This window comes from Schistocerca nitens, chromosome 11 (assembly GCF_023898315.1).
Source record: "Schistocerca nitens isolate TAMUIC-IGC-003100 chromosome 11, iqSchNite1.1, whole genome shotgun sequence".
Lineage (NCBI taxonomy): Eukaryota > Metazoa > Arthropoda > Insecta > Orthoptera > Acrididae > Schistocerca > Schistocerca nitens.
Window position 1 is genome coordinate 103,551,019 of NC_064624.1, and position 16,543 is coordinate 103,567,561.

Genomic DNA, 16,543 nt, shown 5'->3' on the forward strand with positions numbered 1-16,543 from the left:
ATCTCCCTCCTGACAGGACTCTTACACCTGCTGCCTTAACTGCCCTTCTTCAGCAACTTCCTCCTCCCTTCCTCCTCCTTGGGGATTTTAATGCTCATCATCCCTTGTGGGGCAGTGCCTTTCCATCTAGACGAGGTCTTCTTATAGACCAATTTATTGCAGACCACGACCTGTGCCCAATTTATTGCAGACCACGACCTGTGCCTTCTTAATGATGGCTCCCCTACTCATTTCAGTGCCGGTCGTGGTACCTTTTCTGCCATTGATCTTTCTCTTTCTTCTCCCTCTCTCCTACCTTCATTACACTGGTCGTCACACGATGACCTTTGTGATAGTGACCATTTCCCGTCGATTATCACACTCCCTTCCCGCTCCCCGATGGACAGGTTACCTCGTTGGTCTTTCCAATGCGCCGATTGGCCTCTATACACTGCACAGGTAGTGTTTTCTCCCTCTTTGTCGGGTTGTATTGATGACGTCCTACGTGACGTGTCTGACGCGATTGTTCGCGCTGCTAGCCTTGCTGTCCCGCGCTCATCTGGACCATTTCGTCGTCGGCAAGTCCCGTGGTGGAGTACGGCCATTGCCATTGCCATCCGTGATCGCCGTCGAGCTTTGCAACACTTTAAGAGGCACCCATCCGTAGCCAGCCTTACTACCTTTAAACGCCTTCGCGCTAAAGCCCGTTATTTAATCAAACAGAGCAAGCGGATATGTTGGGAACGATTCGTTTCTTCCCTTGGTTCTACTGTCCCTCTGTCACGGGTATGGGCTACACTTCGCTCTCTCCAAGGTTGCCATCGGCAGTCCACCCTCCCAGGCCTTCACCTCCCAGATGGCATTTGTACGGATCCATTGATCCATTAGTCCTTGCAGAACATCTTGCGACCCATTTTGCAGTGGCATCAGCGTCAGCCTCCTATCCAGCTGCTTTCCTTCATCAAAAACAGCGGGCTGAAGCTCCCACCTTATGTTTCACCACTTGTGAGTCAGAATCTTACAACGAACCTTTTACTGAATGGGAATTTCTTTCTGCTCTATCTTCTTCTCATGATACGGCCCCTGGCCCAGATTCCATTCATAACCAACTGCTTCAACATCTCAGTGCTCCACAACGGCAACATCTTCTTCGGGTGTTTAACCGTATCTGGCTCCAGGGTGACTTCCCTTCTCAGTGGAGGGATAGCATTGTGGTTCCTGTCCTTAAGCCTGGTAAGAACCCCCTATCTGTTGACAGCTATCGGCCAATTAGTTTGACCAATGTTGTTTGTAAGTTACTTGAACGGATGGTAGCCTGTCGGCTCAATTGGGTCCTCGAATCTCGGGATCTATTGTCCCCTTACCAGTGTGGCTTTCGAGAGGGACAATCTCCAATCGATCATTTACTTCGCTCGGAATCCGCAGTTCGGCAGGCTTTTTCCCAGCGCCGCCATTTGGTTTCAGTGTTTTTTGACCTTCGGAAGGCCTATGACACGGCCTGGCACCATCACATCTTACTTACCGTTCATCAGTGGGGTCTTCGGGGCCCACTCCCGATTTTTATCCGCCATTTCCTGATCCATCGGTCATTCAGAGTTTGAGTTGGTACTGCTTTTAGTTCTCCACGGGCCCAGGAGACGGGCAACCCACAGGGTTCTGTCTTGAGTGTCCTTTTCCTCATTGCTATCGATGGACTTGTGGCCTCTGTCGGTCCCTTGGTTGCCCCTGCCCTGTATGTGGATGATTTCTGCATTTGGGTTAGTTCCTCCTCGATGGCATCTGCAGAACGTCAGCTCCAGGTGGCTATACGGTGTGCCTCTGCATGGACCCTCTCACACGGGTTTCAATTCTCTCCTTTAAAATCGCGGGTGGTCCACTTCCGTCGCCATACTACGATCCACCCTGATCCAGAGCTCTATCTCGCTGCACAACGATTGCCTGTGGTCCCACAGTTTCGTTTCCTGGGTCTTCTTTTCGACAACAAGCTCACTTGGCTGCCCCATATCAGACTCCTGAAGGTAGGATGTTTCCGTAAACTCAATGTCCTTCGCTTCCTTGCCCACTCCTCTTGGGGTGCGGACCGTTCCCTCCTCCGACTTTATCGTGCTCTAGTTCTGTCTCGCTTGGACTATGGTTGTCAAGTTTATGGTTCAGCTGCTTCTTCCACACTGCACGTGCTGGATCCACCCCACCATCGTGGTATCCATTTGGCCACCGGTGCCTTCCCTACTAGCCCTGTTGATAGTCTCCTGGTTGAAGCTGGGATCCCCCCCTTTCTGTTCGGCGGTCCCAGCTTCTGGTGTCTTATGCCCTCACTATCCGTTCCTCTCCCACTCATCCTTCCTATTCTATCCTGTTCCCAGACCATGGACGTCGCCCACCCGACTCCCGCCCTCGGGCGGGTTTACCGGTTGGGCTGAGCCTTGCGTCTCTTTGCCGTGATTTTCTGCTTCCTTCTTTGTCCTGTCTTCCTCGCTCCCTCCCCTCCACCCCTCCTTGGTTAGTTTCTCGGCCTCGAATTCGGATGGATCTCCGCCGAGGTCCGAAAGGTTCCATCCCCCCGTTGGTGTTCCGTTCCTTTTTCCGTCAAATTTTATGGGAGTTTCGGGATGCTGTTGTTTTTTACACTGATGGCTCTAAATCTGCTGATCATGTTGGGTATGCCTTCACGTCCTCTGTTGGAACGGAAAGTCATCTGCTGCCACCTACATGTGGGGTGTTTACCGCGGAATTGATGGCAGACCATCTCGCTGATATTCACCGTGCTGCTTGTTCCATTGACTTCCTTTGGGTCCCTGGCCATGTGGGTATCCCGGGTAATGAGCTCGCTGATCGTTTGGCTGGGGGAGCAGTTACTTACACCCCATTTTCTGTAACCCCTCTTGCAGCGAATTTACGGCTTCACATCAAATCCCACTTCGCACAGTCATGGGCCAATTCTTGGGAGGCTACTCCCCTGTCTAATAAACTTCGTGTGATTAAGGTGACACCAGGCCCGTGGCGTTCTTCCTTCCGCATCTCCCGAAAGGACTCGACCACACTGTGTCGTCTCCGCATTGGCCATACCAGGCTGACCCGTGGTTTTCTTCTGTGTGATGAGCCACCCCCGTTATGTGGGTGTGGAGCCTTCCAGTCAGTGGCCCACATTTTGGTTGAATGCCCCCTTCTTTTGGCTCTGCGTGCTAAGTACAGACTCCCCCACACTTTACCTTTGTTGTTGGCTGATGATTCCCGGATGGTCTCTCTGGTTCTCGGTTTCCTCCCGGGAAAGTGGTTTTTATTCTCAGTTTTAAGGTTTTTAATCTCTCTCTGGTGTTGGGGCAGGGCGGTGAGTGTTTGGGTGTCTCCCACTGTAGGCAGTGTTTGGAGATTCCTGATTCACCTCCCTGACCGAAATCCTCTTTTCCTCCCCTTTTACTCTGTTTTTACCCTTTTTTTTTAAGGCTTGGTTAGTCTTTCTATTCCCATACGTACTTTCTACATTATAGCAGTTGTACCTTTTAAGTCACAGGTGGTCTTGCCTATGCTGCTTCAGCATAGTGTTGGGTTCGTTCTCTTTGCCGACTTCCCTCATTTTGTTTTTTTTACCAATGACAACGTGACTGCCCTTTTACGTTTTTCCCTTTTTCCGTTTTATTATTCTGACTTTACTGAGATGTCCCATTAGCGGAATGGAGCATATTTGAAACAGGGACTGATGACCTTGCTGTTTGGTCCCTTAAACCTCAAACAGCCAACCAACCAACCAACATAAGCTCCAGCATTCTCTATGCACTTTTTTAGTGAATTGATGTGTGTGATATTGCTGCATGCAACATGTTAAGTAGAACATTGGCCAATGCCACAGATGTTACTGCTTCCAGTTCATCCACATTCTGCGGTTTCCTCTTGTAAACCTCCCCCATAGCCAACAGCCAGAGAAAAAATTGCAAGGCATTAAATCGGGGCTCTCGGCAGGCCATTCGTGTGCTCCACATCTGCCAATCCGACGGCTAGGGAAGTGATCGTGAAGGCATTCGTGGGCGTCACTTGCAAACTATTATGGACACACAACACTGTGATTCCAATACAACATTAATTTATTTCTCTCCAAGGACCATACATCATGGAATATAAAACATTAATTCTAGGATAATCAATATTTCCAGAGTGTCTATAATTACAAATATCAACCCGCAACACAAACTGTGCATTAGCTCTGTCCAGCATGAAGTGAAGCTGTCGGTTGTTCCATCATAAAATTACTGGCCATACACGATCTTGCAGCATTTCTATGAGTCTTTAGCCATTCATTCTGTTCCCCAGAAAGAAAGGACCGACAACTTCAGATGACGCGATACCATGCCATACTGTCACTTGTGGACGCCCCTGTGCTTATTCAACAGTTTTGTGTGTGTTTCTGGCTGCCCAATAATGACAGTTATGCCTGTTTTCAAATGATGCAGCATGGAAAACTGCCTCATCAGTCCACAGAATATTCTCAAAAAGTTCAGGCCAACCTCCATTCCAACCCAAAAAAATTTCTCCAAACTGTATTCTTCTGTCGCAGTCAGCAGAAAAGAATTGTTCCACGTAATATGCTTCCACAATGTAAAAGTGAGATCTTTCTTAAGAATTGTTCCAGCCGCATAATGTGAAAGACTACTTTCACTAGATATTTTATGCAGTGATTTCTTATGGCTCCTCGTGAACGTTTCACAAACTTTGTCAATATTCTGTGGTGTCCTCAAAGTTGACACATTTCCCGATCGTTTTGCATTAACGACACTCCCCATTGTTACTAATTTGGAATGGCAATTTTTTTAACTTTTTTTGCATTCAGTGTTGCACGGATCTATCTTTCAGCCCTCCAGCACCTTTGTTCTCGCACCACAGATCTTCAGACCTCATAGTAAGGTACTATTTTGACCCGTTCTTTCACACTCAACACAGGCGGCACTTTCCAACTGACACAAAAGAAAAAAAAAAAATGTTAGACACTACTTCAAGGAGTGCTATTTCTAAAGAAAAAAGTAGTTATAAGAAAAGTGATTCATAAATAAAGAAATTATAACTGTTTAAAAATAGGGAATGACTTAACAGACACCTTGTAGTGGCAAGAGCATGACAAGTCTGAGAACAGTGGTGCTGAAGTCACTTCCAACTCTTTGACGGATTTCCTCTTACTAAAACACACAGGAGTGTAAACCATTGACATTCAGTGCAGTAGCTTGCTATTTTAGTGTAACACTGATGGGGGAAAGATAACTAACTCTCAGCATCAGAGGGCCTCAAACTGTGAAGTGTGTGAGGCAAAAATTAAGTCATGCATTGTATGCAATTGCAAATTTGCTCCATAAGAGGAAGTGTGATCTCTGGAAAAAGTTTGATTCTACAGTCCACACTTCGGACAAGACACATACAAAATTTGTCCAGTCCAAACAAAATGTTTGTATTTTTGTTTAATAAATTACTTTACAGTAGAGTTCGAAATTTTTTGTACGTGTACACATATACATACCTTTATGTGTATACTGAAACAACTGTGTGTGTGTGTGTGTGTGTGTGTGTGTGTGTGTGTGTGTGTGTTTAAAGAGAAATGGTATCCATTGCTAACCAACTGGTAAATAAGAGAGTTTCCCAGAAAGTAAAGCACTGCATTTTTTTTCCTCAGCTGAAAACAATGCTACGAATGTGAAACGTTACATATGTATTATTTGAAGGCTCCCGAGTGAGGGCGCCACGTTTCTGTCACTTCTGACAGATAGCGTAGCTGCAGGACAGTTTCAAAACGGCATCTGTAGGTGATGTACATTACAAGCAAGGTGCCATCATTGAATTTCTCACTGCAGAGAAAGAAACTGGGGGCAATATTCACAAATGCTTGTACAAAGTCTACAGAGCATCTGCTGTCGACAGAAGCACAGTTAGTAACTGGGCACGGAGAGTGAGATTGTCAGAAGGCGGTTCGGCAGAGCTCCACGATTTGCAGTGGTCGGGGAGCACATCACAGCTGTCACGCCAGACGTGTTGCAGCAAGCTGATGTTGTCATTCACAAGGACAGACGCATTACGACTCGGCAGTTGGTGCTGCAGCTGTCAATCGGCAACAGAAGTGTAGATGCAATTATCCGCTCTCTCAGATACTCAAAAGTGTGTGCTAGATGGGTTCCGCAGTGTCTAATGATGGATCACAAATTGCACAGAAAAAACATTTGTCTCAATTTGTTGCAACATTTTGAAGCTGAGGGAGGGGGGGGCGGGGGGGGGGGGGAGGAGGCCGCCTTGTCCCAGATTGCGACACATGATGCAACCTGGGTTCACCTTTTGAGCCCGAAACGAAATGACAGTTGATGGAATGGCACCATTCCCACTCCCCACAGCAGAAAAATTCAAAGCAACTGCTTCCGCTGGCAATGTCATGATCACCGTGTTCTGGGACTGTGAAGGTGTGATTCTCATTGATATGTGGCCAAGAAGTGGTACCATTAATTCAGAAGCAAATGTCGACACATTAACAAAACTCTGGACCTGCTTCCAGCAACTTCGGCACCACAGCAGCCCGGGAGATATTTTGCTGCAACACGATAATGCTCGGCCCTATGCAAGTCTGAGGACTGCTGAACACATCGCAAGGCAGGGTTGGACAGTTTTACCCCATCCGCCCTACAGCCCTCACCTATCCCCCTCAGACTTCCACTTGTTTGGGCCATCAAGGAATGTCATTTGTGGAAGACATTTTGAGGATGATGAGGTCTTTCACACAGTGAAGCACTGGCTCCACCACCAAGACAAGAATTGGTACCGACAGGGCGTACACGACCTCGTTTTGTGCTGGACGAAGGCCATAGAACGGGATGGAAATTACATGGAAAAATAGGGCGTGTAGATAAAATACTGTTCTTTCATGTGTCTAGTTCTCAACCAGAGATAGTAGAGCGTTTCAGAGAGATCATTAGGGAATGACTGACAGAAATAGGGGAAAGAAACACGCTAGAAGAGGAATGGGTAGGTTCGAGAGATGAAATATTGAAGGCAGCAGAAGACCAAGTAGGTAAAAAGCTGAGGGCTAATGGAAATCCCTGGGTAACAGAAGAGATAGTGAATTTAATTGATGAAAGGAGAAACTATAAAAATGCGGTAAATGAAGCAGGCAAAAAGGAATACAAACGTCTCAAAAATGAGATCGACAGGAAGTGCAAAATGGCTAGAGGACAAATCTAAGCATGTAGAGGCATATCTCACTAGGGGTAGGATATATTCTGCCTACAGGGAAATTAAAGAGACCTTTGGAGAAAAGAGAACCACCTGTATGAATAGCAACAGCTCAGATGGAAAACCAGTCCTAAGCACAGAAGGGAAAGCAGAAAGGTGGAAGGAGTACATAGAGGGTCTATACAAGGGCGATGTACTTGAGGGTGGTATTATGGAAATGGAAGAGGATTTAGAGGAAGATGAAATGAGAGATTTGATACAGCGTGAAGAATTTTATAGACCACTGAAAGACCTAAGTTGAAACAAGGCCCTGGGAGTAGACAACATTCCATTAGAACCACTGATAGCCTCGGGAGAGCCAGCTCTGACAAAACTCTGCCATCTGGTGAGCAAGATGTATGAGACAGGCGAAATACCCTCAGACTTCAAGAAGAATATAATAATTCCAATCCCAAAGAAAGCAGTTGTTCACAGATGTGAAAATTACCGAACTATCAGTTTAATAAGTCACGGCTGCAAGATACTAACGCGAATTCTTTACAGACAGATGGAGAAACTAGTAGAAGCGGACCTTGGGGATGATCAGTTTGGATTCCGTAGAAATGTTGGAACACGTGAGGCAATACTGACCCTACGACTTATTTTAGAAGCTAGGTCAAGGAAAGGCAAACCTACGTTTCTAGCATTTGTAGACTTAGAGAAAGCTTTTGACAACGTTAACTGGAATACTCTCTTTCAAATTCTGAAGGTGCAGGGGTAAAATACAGGGAACGAAGGGCTATTTACAATTTGTACAGAAACCAGATGGCAGTTATAAGAGTCGAGGGACATGAAAGGGAAGCAGTTGTTGGGAAGGGAGTGAGACAGGGTTGCAGCCTCTCCCAGATGCTAATCAATGTGTATATTGAGCAAGCAGTAATGGAAAGAAAAGAAAAGTTCAGAGTAGGTATTAAAATTCACGGAAAAGAAATAAAAAGTTTGAGGTTCGCCGATGATATTGTAATTCTGTCAGAAACAGCAAAGGACGTGGAAGAGCAGTTGAACGTAATGGACAGTGTCTCGAAAGGAGGGTATAAGACGAACATCAACAAAAGCAAAACGAGGATAATGGAATGTAGTCGAATTAAGTCGGGTGATGCTGAGGTAATTAGATTAGGAAATGAGACACTTAAAGTAGTAAAGGAGTTTTGCTATTTAGGGAGTAAAATAACTGATGATGGTCGAAGTAGAGAGGATATAAAATGTAGACTAGCAATGGCAAGGAAAGCGTTTCTGAAGAAGAGAAATTTGTTCAACATCGAGTATAGATTTAAGTGTCAGGAAGTCGTTTCTGAAAGTATTTGTATGGAGTGTCGCCATGTATGGAAGTGAAACGTGAACGATAAATAGTTTGGACAAGAAGAGAATAGAAGCTTTTGAAATGTGGTGCTACAGAAGAATGCTGAAGATTAGATGGGTAGATCATATAACTAATGAGGAGGTATTGAATAGGATTGGGGAGCAGGAAGTTTGTGGCACAACTTGACTAGAAGAAGGGATCGGTTGGTAGGACATGTTCTGAGGCATTAAGAGATCACCAATTTAGTATTGGAGGGCAGCGTGGAGGGAAAAAATCGTAGAGGGAGACCAAGAGATGAATAGACTAAGCAAATTCAGAAGGATGTGAGTTGCAGTAGTAGCCCTTATAGTTATCATACCCAGAGCACAACAAGTTTGAGTCTTGGTCCAGCACAATTTTTAATCATCCTGGAAGTTTCAGTTCTGTACGTAGTGTGAATGCCGTGAGTCCACCGTTATAATTCTGAACTCGATACTCGCTCCCCTTTCTATGCTGGTTTAGTCATCTTGTATCTGACAACAGACTGGAATGACAAGTTTTCTGTTAAATGGGCAGTGATGGAGATCGGCGAGTCGAGTATCCGAGCGTACGCAGACAGCGAGTTAGAGATGACACCGTAATCGCTGCCGGCGCATTGAAAGCAAGTACGCACGCCTCACTTCTGATCTGTAACCCTCACAGTTGTCGGGTTGTGACACTGTCAGTGTGCTGCCCAGTACCACGAGCCCCACCAGTGGAAGCTGTGGAGCTTGTAATACGGAAGAGTTGGCACTGGTTGCTTTACTTAGCATTGAAGCCTAGAACCTGTCCAATTTCAATCCTTTACTAGTTCTGTTAGAGCTGTTTTTCTGCTTACATGTGTCTCTGTCCTTTCTGTATATCTTCACATAGTAATTATTGAATCCTGATAAAACCGTAGGATTGGAGAAGTGAATTTGATGGTTCGCAGCTCTCATTGTATGATCTGCTACCGCCAGTTGATCTGTTTTTCTCAGACCACACTTGGTCTTTTGTTGTTTAAGCTAGTTGTTAATGTTGCTGCTTATAGTTTCTGTTTAAAGTTGACTGCATGTGTGAGGGATTGTTGTACACTCCTGCTGTGGCAAGCAGCAGTCATAGATACTTTATGGTGTTGAAATACGCTATGTGGTGAAAAGTACCTGGACACCCCCAAAAACATACTTTCTTCATATTAGGTGCACTGTGCTGCCAGGTAAGCCATATTAGCGACCTCACTAGTCAATAGACATCGTGAGAGAGCAGAATGGGGCGCTCCATGAAACTCGTGGTCTTCAAACGTGGTCAGGTGGTTGGGTGTCACTTGTGTGATACGTCTGTACGCGAGTTTTCGACACTCCTAAACATCCCTGGGTCCAGTGTTTCTGATGTGATAGTGAAGAGGAAATGTGAAGGGACACGTACAACACAAAAGCGTACAGGCCGACCTCGTCTGTTGACTGACAGATCACCGAGAGTTGAAGAGGGTCGCAATGTGTAATACGCAGACATGTATCCAGACCGTCATACAGGAACACAGGAATTCCAAACTGCATCAGGATTCACTGCAAGTGCTGTGACAGTTAGGCGGGAGGTGAGAAACCTTGGATTTCACGGTCGAGTGGCTGCTCATAAGTCGTACATCACACCGGTAAATGCCAAACGACACCTCGCTTAGTGTAAGGAGCGTGAACATTGGATGATTGAACAGTGGAAAAATGTTATGTGAAGGAGTGGCAAATCACAGTATACTATGTCGCAATCTGATGCCACGGTGTGGGTATGGCAAATGACCCCGAATGTCATCTGCCAGCATTTGTAGTGCCAACAGTAAAATTCGGAGGGAGTGATGTATGTTGTGGTCTTGCTTTTCATGGAGGGGGCTTGGACCCCTTGTTTTGTGCAGCACTATGACAGCACAGGCCTACATTGATGTTTTAAGCATTCTGGCATCCCACTGTTGAAGAGCAATTCGGGGATGACGATTTCAACACGATCGAGCAACTGTTCGTAATGCACAGCCTATGGCAGAGTGGTAACACGACAATAATGTCCCTGTAATGGACTGGCCTGCACAGAGTCCTCACCTGAATCCTACAGAACACCTTTGTGATGTTTCGGAATGCCGACTTCGTGCCAGGCCTCACTGGCCAACATCGATACCTCTCCTCAGTGCAGCACTCGTGAAGAATGGGCTGCCATTACCCAACAAATCTTCCAGCACCTGATCGAACGTATGCCTGCGAGAATGGAAGCTGTCATCGAGGCGAAGGGTGGGCCAACACCGTAGTGAATTCCAGCATTACCGATGGAGGATGCCACGAACTTGTAAGTCATTTTCAGCCACGTGTTCAGATACTTTTGGTCACGTAGTGTATGCATTCGCCTATATAGTCATTTTTAACACTTTGTCAATACTGTGTCATTTTAGCATCCTGCCAGTGTGATCAGTCACTTTTTACAAATGGGGCGAAAGTTATCTTTTTCACTACAAGCTACAAGTAGTTCAAGACGTACTGCAGTATTTAGAGCACACAGCACCAATTCTTCTGCATTGAAAACTTCATAATGCATGTCAGTGAGTGTATGTGGTCTTAGAGTGCATTCTGATGTTGTGTCCCGGCCGTTGCCTGCCTTCTTAGCGGGTACAGTCACATCAGTGTGATTACTACCAGTGTTCAATTTCAGTGTACAACAGCTACTGGCAAACAGCACGTGGCAGCCCTATCAATGGAGGGTATATAAAGCGTGTCGGGGACCCGAAATAAGCGCAGTCATTGTCGTAATGCGGGAATGGAATGATTTATCTGAAGTCCAGAAGGGCACAATAGTGAGCTTTCTGGCCAGGGGCTGTGGAAGCATTTCCAAATGGCAGTGTTAGTAAACCTTTAGTCCGCTGCCGTGGTTAAAGTGCACTTCGCACGGCAAAATGGTGCTATCCAAAATAGGGGCCAAAACAACTGTGGTGCACCACAGGCCGTAGGTGATGGGTGAATGTTGACTGCAGCGATGTGTGCAGACAAATAGATGTGCAGCTGTTGAGGAACTGACCACCCGGGTGAACAGAAGGGCGAAGAGCAGTGTGTTCTCATTGAATGTTCAGCAGCTGTTTCTATATGGAGGCCTCCACAGCACGCGCCTCGTTCGTGCACCCGTGGCGACTGACGTTCGTCAGTGCACCAGTATTGCAGCTGGTGTTTGATGGCAGGTGGCCTTTTTGGGTGACAGATTGCCGCTGGTGTGTACAGGACCGGTTAAAAAAAAAAATTCGAAAACATTCGTAATCTCGCGCCAGTGGTGCATTGGAGTGAAATGTGGTTGGCATCCCTGCACGTGCCTATGTTTAGTGTGTAACTACCAGAAGTTTCATTGTTGTATGTCGGGTAGTTATTGTTAAGTGGTGTATCAAGTAGAACATTCTGTATCACAGATTGTCTCCATTAAATTTTGTGTGAAACTCGAGAATCCCTTTAGAGACACCGAGTGATGCTGGAAGCCTACAGTGACGAGTGCTTAAGCCGTACTCGGTGTTACGAATGGTTCGTACGGTTTAAAAATGACGGGACATAAATTAGAGATGATCCTCATTCTGGGTGCCCTTTGGCATCTACAGCTGACGGTCGTGAAATTGTGTGTGCCGATCGAAGACTGACTGTCCGATAGATTGCAGAAGAATGCAACATTTCAGTTGGATTGTGTCGTGAAATCGTGACACACCATCTAGGAATGCATCATGTTGCCGCTTAGTTCGTCCCCCAAGCCCACGAGTCGAGACCAGAAAGACCTTTGCTTCACAATCTGTGAAGAGCTATTGGATCACGCAAATGAGAATGAGTTTTCCTTAACGGACTTGTAACTGGTGATGAGACATGGGTACACAGTTATGACGTTGAGACAATGTTCGATCTTCACAGTGGGTCGAGGAAGGTTCCCCAGGATGAAAAAGCTTGTCAGATCAGATCAATTGTCAAAGCTGTGCTGATAGTTATCTTTGACTTTGGAGGGTTAGTTCATCACGAATTTGTGCCACAGGGGCAAACTGTTAATCGATGGTACTATTGAGACACGTGACACGCGTGAGAAGGAAAGGGTCTGAAGTGAAGTGTAGTGAGACAATTCGTGCTCTCGGAACACGATATCGCACCCGCAAAGTCATCCCTGTTGGTCTGTGACTGTTGCACAACAAATGAAATCATTGTGCTGCGTCATCCGATGTACTGTCCAGACCTGGACCCTGCAGACTATTTTTCTTTTTCTGAAGTTGAAAATCGCGTTGAAAGGATGAAGATATGCAACAGTAGACAAGATGAAGAAAAGTCACAAACACTGCTTCGTGTGTTCCGGCAAGAAGCATAGCGATACTGCTTCCAGAAGTGGAAACTGCATTGGGAGTGGTGTATCAATTGTGGAGGAGAGTATTTCGTAGGAGACTGTGCACAATAAGTAAAAGGGAAGCGTAGAAAAATCCTGTGGACAAAGTTCCAGAATTTTTTGAACAGATCTCATACTACACGAAATGTCTGAAAGCGAGCACGGTGCGACAATCGTCGGAAGGGTCCGGGCAAGATTGAGGAGCTTTACGACCTGGAGAATGTTTTTGTGGCATTCCCGTGGCGATATTGTCATTTTGGAGGGCGCGTGGGTCAATACGGGTACGCATCTATCTTTGGGGACCACGTCCACTCCTAGATGCAGTTTTTCCTCGGTATGACAGTGCTGTGTGACAACACAGCTCAGAGTGTATATGCATTGTTTACAGAGCACAGGATGGGTTTACTGTACTCTCCTGGCAACCAAATGCCACGGATTTAAACCCGGTCGAGAATTTGTAGGAACACCTCGATCGGGCTGTTTGTGCCACGGATCCTCAGCCAAAAAACGTAAAGCAGCTGGCAGTGTCACTGTAGTCGACACGCATCATTATCCCTGTCGGTACCTCCCAGAACCTCATTTACTTTCTTCCTGTAGCCACCACAGTAGTCCGCTCGGCAGATGGTCGTTATTCAGGTTTTGGCAGGCGGTCGCATTAATGTGGCTGGACGGCGTGTAACAATCTGGCATGCTGCGCTTTTTTAAGTTTGAAATGGCTATTCTAGTCTTTACAGCCTCTGTTGATGTCTGCAGCATTAGGAGACAAAATGTTACGCACAGGAATGGCTTAGATCGTGACGTACTGACCGTGGAAGCCCGCAACGTATATTCTTAAGCTGCTAATTTGCATCAGCTCGGTCATTACATTGGAGCTGTCACCGACAGCGATAATAATGTGACTGTTAGGACGTGTCGCCGACCCCATTGCGATTTACTTGCCTACGTACAGGTCTTCGATAAGTTGTGTGCCCCTTTGAGACTGTTACTGCATCTGTGAAAGGCTGGAAAAGATTCAGTGGTGCCTCTGTTCTGAGTCGACACGGTTGCCATTTATAGTGTTGTGCACTGTGGTCAACTTTCAACGCGATAATCTTCCTCAGTACTATGGTGTGACCGTTGTTCTGTTAGACTTCATTTCTAGCTTTACAATAATTGATTTAAAATCGGGAAAGGCTGTATACGACCTGGGACAACCGGGAGATCCGGGAAAAACCCGGGAATTTTTTCATCTGGGAGAAAACCAGGAATTTTTCGTTGTTTTAGTTTCCAGTTAAATTTTTGTGATTTTTCACTGGTAAGAACCGATACTCTAACAAAGGGTATTACTGTATCCCATTTCTACAGAATAATACTGCAGTCGCAAAGGAAATACGCCATATACAACAATAAAACAATGCCGATACAAGCTTTTGCCTACAACAAAGTGTGTCAAAGGCTTTGGGAAGACTAAGCAATGCTTCCTAACAACAAATTGCCTCTGATGAGCGTGACGTGACAGCTGCTTACATTAGATTCGTTTGAGCAGTTGCGGACGGGCTCTTGTGCATACGCAGTTGAGTCGCGTATGAATAGTATCTTCTCCCGCTTCTGGCTGCAGACGTGTGGCTGGGTGCCACTATCTAATATTGCCCCGGTTCGGAAATATCGGAGATCCGAGGCTGATCCAAAGAGCAGTCTGAGTTGTAGTGGGGGGTCTCCACGTGACCCGTGTTTATGTTTAGTGATTTTGCTGTTTCCTCTCTATTTATTGCTCTCGCATTAAATGAAAACAAAGCGGATTTTTGTGGCAGGGAGGTATCAAATGAATTAAAATACGTTCACATAATTACGGAAGTCTAAAATATGTTATAGTGCACGTTTTCCATCTTCTAGCTTGTATGGCATTAAGCTAAAATATGATTTTAGTATGGTTCACGAAATTCCAATGCTCTTGAAGTATCCTGTGATGCCTTGTTTCTTTTATGACATAATGCAAGATCTTTTAATGTTTTACTCGTATGAATATGCGGGCTTCCTCTGTCATCGTAGCTGCGCAAGCGCAGTTATGCCTATTATCTGGCGCTATCTGGCAACTGCTGAAGCGAACCATTTTCTAACAGGTCACGTGAAAATATTGCGAATGGTAGTTTGAACAGCGTTACTTTCAAAGTAAATTTCCGTTTACACAAGATGAACTGTGTGAGAGAATGTACGATGAATTTCTTAAATCACAGAGCGTTTGACTCTCCTTTAAAAATCAACTCTTTGAGGATGACCATCTAGAAGAATTTTAAGCCCAGAAGATCAGACATTTACGTCATTATAAAAAATTTTACTGGCACATTTGTGTGATGTATCTTAAAGTGTAAAACACGCAAAAAATATCATTATATGTGGAAGCTTACCTTCTCCTCCAACTCATTAATCTTCGGGACCAATATTATATGTGAAAGCTTTGATTTTCTTGTAGCAACACTATGTATATTAATTTAAACAATTAACTTTTCTTATTTGTGTGTTCTCGCTACTTAAGAGTGATATTGCTATTGGCTGACTACATCACGTGTCCTGTGCTGTCATCAGCTGGCGAGATCATGTGACATGAGCTATGACTGGCTTACAAAACCGCGTCGATATCTCTATTTCTGTGCTTTGCAAAGTAACATGCGGTGTTTGGTGGAATTCGAATTTATACCTTTGTAACACGAAAATATGCAGCGTACATGTTGCTGCATATCAAAGATCTTTCCAAAACGTATTAACCCCCCCCCCCCCCCCCCCCCCCCCGCACCCCGCAAGCTTCGTTTTCTAAAGTGCCGGGAAATTCTACGTCTGTGTATCAAACCATAAACATTCAAAGAATTAATAAGTTTTACGGTGCTGAGGAAAGGCATACTGTCACTTAACACGGAGAAAGTGTATTTTCACCGGGGAGAAAGTGTAATGTCACCCGGGAGAAAGTGTATTTTCAGCTGGGAAATCCGGGAAAAACCAGGGAATTTTTTTTTCCTTGTCCATGTATACACCCTGTCATTGCTACATCACAGTTTATAAGTAGCTGATTATGTTACTTGTGCGTTAACAAGTCATGTACTCTCTCGCTCCAACAGTTCACAGGTGTCATGTCGCATAATGTTGTGGTGGAAGCTGCACAGTGTTTCGACGAGACAGCTGCTCGTCATCTTCAGGTGCACACTGATGTGTTGCTGCAGTAGCTCACCAAAATATCTGCTGACTCGCTAGGAAAGCGCAGGCACCAAGGGTTCAGGCTGTAGTGTAATCTTACACAATCGTAGAGCACGACAACACCCAGCCATACAAACAGGCTGCAGGCTTCTCGTTCGCGATGCGGGGAAAGCCTGGCTGCAGATAGTGGCCCAGTGCGCATGTTGGAAGTGTGTTGGCACCTGTTTAAATGTGCAGACTTTGATTCTCCGTCCGAGTTGACTGGGAGTCGTCCGTCTGCGGCCGACAATGCCTTAGTGAGGACTTTGATTGTCCGTCTATGTTGACTGGGATTCATCTGTCTGCAGCCGACGGTTCCTTAGTACCACCAGTGCTGGTTCTCGTGCCTGGCCGAGTTGAAATCCCGTGCCTCTGTTGATCAGGTCATTATTTATACGAATTTCGACTGCTTCTTTAATGACGGAGTCCCAGTTGGTGGAAGTGGACGAAAGGATCTCT

The 16,543-nt window shown here is 45.6% G+C and overlaps 1 protein-coding gene across 3 annotated transcripts in view; it reads left to right on the forward strand.

The window, feature by feature from the left end:
- Positions 1 to 16,543, forward strand: part of LOC126213133 (sorting nexin-13-like) — a 399,760-nt gene that overhangs the window by 195,910 nt on the left and 187,307 nt on the right. The window lies entirely within an intron of this gene.